Source organism: Bos grunniens, chromosome 6 (genome assembly GCF_055505025.1).
Source record: "Bos grunniens cultivar Pamir isolate PY7600 chromosome 6, Bosgru_T2T1.0, whole genome shotgun sequence".
Taxonomy (NCBI): Eukaryota; Metazoa; Chordata; class Mammalia; order Artiodactyla; family Bovidae; genus Bos; species Bos grunniens.
In genome coordinates, this window is record NC_141170.1 from 67,877,847 (window position 1) to 67,883,119 (window position 5,273).

A 5,273-nucleotide genomic window follows, 5' to 3' on the forward strand; every position below is an offset into this window, starting at 1 on the left:
GCCTTGCATTAAACCAGGGTGGTTTCTGTTCAGTTTAGTTCATTCACTCAGTTATGTCTGACTCTTTGTGACCCAATGGACTGCAGCACACCAGACCTCTTTGTCCATTACCAACTCCCAAAGTTTACTCAAACTCATGTCCATGGAGTCGGTGATGCCATCCAACCATCTCATCCTCTGTTGTCCCCTTTTCCTCCAGCCTTCAATCTTTCCCAGCATCAGAGTCTTCTCAAATGAGTCAGCACTTTGCATCAGGTGGCCAAAATATTGGAGTTTCAGCTTCAGCATCGGTCCTTCCAATGAACACTGTGGACTGATCTCCTTTAGGATGGATTGGTTGGATCTCCTTGCAGTCCAAGGGACTCTCAAGAGTCTTCTCCAACACCACAGTTCAAAAGCATCAATTCTTCAGTGCTCAGCTTTCTTTATAGTCCAACTCTTACATCCATACATGACAAATGGAAAAACCATAGGCTTGACTAGACTGACCTTTGTTGGCAAAGCAATGTCTCTGCTTTTCCATATACTGTCTATGTGGTCATAACTTTCCTTCCAAGGGGTAAGCTTTTGCATTAAACCAAGGTGGTTAAATATAGAAGAAATCAACACAAGTGGCTGAGTGCAAAGAATTGATGCTTTTGAACTGTGGCGTTGGAGAAGACTCTTGAGAGTCCCTTGGACTGCAAGGAGATCCAAACAGTCCATTATGAAGGAGATCAGCTCTGGGATTTCTTTGGAAGGAATGATGCTAAAGCTGAAACTCCAGTACTTTGGCCACCTCATGCGAAGAGTTGACTCATTGGAAAAGACTCTGATGCTGGGAGGGATTGGGGGCAAGAGAAGAAGGGGACAACAGAGGATGAGATGGCTGGATGGCATCACTGACTCGATGGATGTGGGTCTCAGTGAACTCCAGGAGTTGGTGATGGACAGGGAGGCCTGGCGTGCTGTGATTCATGGAGTCACAAAGAGTCGGACACAACTGAGCAACTGATCTGATCTGATATACTATATAGTTAAACTAAAACAGAAAACAGAACCAAATCCAAATCATACTTATTTTATCTTTATATAACTAGTAGGCTTAATATTAACTTCTTGAAATGGAGTTCCAATACTGTGGTGAAAAAAAAAAAGATAACATCCATGTCAATCAGTACATGAAAACCCATCCCACCAAATTATATCATCCTATTATCCATACTTATAAACCATAATGATGAAAAATTCTCTTTTAAAGACTTAAGACTTTCCAGACTTTCTGAGCTCTGCATCTGTAACTTACCTGGTCATGGTAAAGTAGATTGCTTTGCTGTGTCACTACTTTACTTTTGTTAATCCTAAAGCAGCAAAGTGAAAAAAAGTGAATGTGAAAGTCACTCAGTTGTGTCCAACTCTTTGCGACCCCCTGGACTTAGTCCACGGAATTCTCCAGGCCAGCATACTAGAATGAGTAGCCTTTCCCTTGTCCAGGGGATCCTCCCAATGCAGGGATGGAACCCAGGTCTCCCACTTTGCAGGTGGATTCTTTACCAGCTGAGCTACAAGAGAAGCCCATAAAGCAGCAAAACATTCTTCAAATCTTAAATTTGTTTTGTAAACAGAGACAGAGCTTACTCTTGCCAGGGGGGAAAATGGGGGAAAGAGATAGTTAGGGAGTTTGAGATCAGCAGTGCAGCTGGTGGCTCAGACAGCAAAGAATCTGCCTGCAATGCAGAAGACCTGGGTTCAATGCCTGGGTCAGGAAGCTCCCCTGAAGAAGGGAATTCTACACACTCCATTATTCTTGCCTGGAGAATTCCATGAACAGAGAAGCTTGGGGAGCTATAGTCCATGGTTTCACAAAGAGTCGGACATGACTGAGCAACCAACACTTGGGATAGGCAAGTACATTCTGCTATATTAAAATGGATAGGCAACAAGGTCTTAATGTATAGCACAGGGAACTCTGCTTAATGTTGTATGGCCACCTGGATGGGAGGGCAGTTTGGGGGAGAATGGATAAATGTATGTATATGGCTGATCCCCTTCATTATCCATCTAAAACTACCACAACGTTGTGCTCCACAGTAGGCGAAGCCACAACAATGAGAACCCTCCACACGGCAACTAAAGAGTAGCCCCCTCTCGCCACAGCGAGTGAAAAAGCCCAAGCAGCAATGAAGACCTAGCACAGCCAAAAATAAGTTTAAAAGTTCTTTTCCTTTTTAAAATCCACAAATAAAAATATATGACTATTGCAGCTGTTAGCCCTAAGACTGATGACTGCACATAAAAGAATGCAGCAAATGAAGATTTTATTGTCCCCTCTCTGACTTTCTAAAATGACACAGAAGCTTACATGTTCTGGGCACCATTCCCAGAAGTATAGCATTCTCTCCAAAAATCCACAGATGCTCTTCTGGGAACGAGGTGGCGGCATTGGCAACACAAATGAGCTGACAGTGTGCTACCATTCCTGGAAGCACTGCCTTCTGGAGACGCGATTTTCAAGAAAAAACACCAAACTGAATTGTGTTCTGTTCTTCACATATCCTATATATTTTTGAAACTCAGAGATTAATATTATATGGGAGGGAAAAGCCAGTTTGTGGTTGTTTGGAGAAATAAGTAATATATTTTTTAAAGCTGAAGATATGGTGATTTGAGTTATGAAAGACGAGTTTCTAAGGCACTGTATGAAGAAAAATTGGAACTCATCACTTAACAACCACAAACAGACCAATTCATTATGCTTTGTCTGAGAATACCACACTATAAAATGCTTACTTTTAAAATAAGACAGTTGCTGACAATACAGATGTTTTGCATTATCATAATTACTTGAATTTTATAGTGACTTTATCTTAGATTCATAGGCTGATAATTTTTTAAAGTGACCTTAGTAATCATCAACTAAACTCTCCATTTTATAGCTCCTAAGAGATTAAGTGACTTACTCAGGATGAGCCAGCCTTGACACAAATGGAGCTCTTCTGAATTTAAAGGTAATATTTTACCTTTAACAATTTCCAAAGAGTTTCAAATTTATTATCTGATTTGAGAAGTCTAGAAAACCTATGAAGGTATTACTATGCTCATTTGGAAATAAACAAATGGCAGTCCAAGCAATTTAACCAAATTGCCTTAAAAACATAGTTAGCAAGGTTTCAAAGTCTAAAACCATCGACCTTTTTTGCAATATAACATGTTACAATATATAATAAGTATTCACTTTAAAAATGACTAATTGTAGGCATAGGTTGGGGCATTGATTGATTGGCTGTGAGGGACAAAAAGGACGTGCACCTGAGCAGAGTGAGGGAAAATATTGTGGGTGCCTGCTTAGGCAGCTCATTGAAAATAGCTTGGACCTCCATCTGCAGCCAACGTGAACCCAGGTCTCGCATGGGCCCACACCTTGTTTCAGCACTACTCTATTCTAAGCCGATGATCCCAATGCTGGAAGAGGAAAAAGACACACTTAAGTGGAACAGAACCAACTCAGGCTTGACACTCAGAGCTTCTACTCCAGCAACTTAGGATTGGATTTCCCTCTGCCTACATAGTCCAGTTATCGCCACTGAGCAGATGGTAACTCCCACCTCACACTCAGCATCATCTCTGGCCCCACCATCTCCAGCTCCAGCCTATACCAAGGTGATGGCTTGTTGAAGACCAGGATAGACTTTTTCCCCCAAAGATCTATAGATGGCCAGTAGATACATGAGAAGATACTCAACATCTATAATTATTACAGAAATTCAAATCAAAATCACAATGAGATAATCATTTCACACCTGTAAGAATGATATTATTTGAAAAGTCTATAAATAACAAACGTTAGAGAGGATGTGGAGAAAAATGAACCCTTATACACTGCTAGTGGGAGTGCAAGTTCCTGCAGCCACTATGGAAAATAGTATGGAGGTTCCTCAAAAAACTAAAAATAGAACTATCATGCATGTATGTGCTAAGACACTTCAGTCATGTCCAACTTGTGCAACCCTGTGGACTGCAGCTTGCTGGGTTCCTCTGTCCATTAGATTCTCCAGACAAGAATACTGGAGTGGGTTGCCATGCCCTCCTCCAGGGGATCTAACATGTGTCTTTTATGTCTGCCTGCATTGTCAGGCAGGTTTTCTACCACTAGCACCACCTGGAAAGCCCCAGAGCTACTATATGATCTAGTAGTTCCAATCCTGCTTATATATCCAAGAAAAACAAAAACTCTAATTAAAAAAAAAAAATCTCCCCCAGGGTTCATAGGATAACTATCTACAATAGTCAGATATTGATGCAACCCAAGTTTCTATCAGTGGATGATTGGACAAAGAAAAAATGATGTATATACACAATGAAATATTGCTCAGCCATTAAAAAAAAAAGAATGAAATGCTGCCATTTGCAGCAACATGAATGAATATAGAGAATATTATGCTTAGTGAAATAGTAAGACAAATATTGTATGATGTAATTTACATGTGAACTAAAAAATTAAAGCAAATATATATAGCAAAACAGACTCAGGTATAGAGAACACACTAGTGGTTACGAGTAGGGAGACAGAAGTGGGGAGGGATAAAATAAGCTTATGGGATTAAGATACATACTACTATATATAAAATAGATAAGCAATAAGGATATATTGTACAGCATATTAAATTATAGCTGTTATTTTACAACAATTTTAATGGAGTATTATTTGTAAAATACTGGATTACTATGCTAGACATCTGAAGTTAATATAATATTATAAATCAACTCTTCTTCATGTTCGATCCCTGGGTTGGAGATCCCCGGGAGAAGGGAATGGCTACCCACTCCAGTCCCGTATTCTTGCCTGGAGAATTCCATGGACAGGACAGGCTGGCTACAGTCCATGTGGTCACAAAGATTTGTACACAGCTGAGCAACTAATACTTTCACTTTTCACTTCATTCAATCAACTGACATACTTGGCAAAGAATAAAGTTTTTTTGATCCACAAAGTTTTCACTTGTAGATGAATAAGAAATAAATGCATTATTCTGCCATACAAAAGTCAGTTAAGTGTCCTCTGACTTTTCATATTGGTGGAATCATTCATGATGCAAAGAATACAATATATCACAGTATCACAGATAATTTGGTTCTTGAGGCTTCAGTGTTTTATGTTTATACATCATTCTCCCCTAAATGGGATCAGAGTGATCAGACAAGGATTATAGAACCAGGTATTTCCTAGGGTTGCAGTAAATGCTTTGTGAGAATGAATGGTTCTAGCTGTATAATAATAACAAAGCACCATTGCA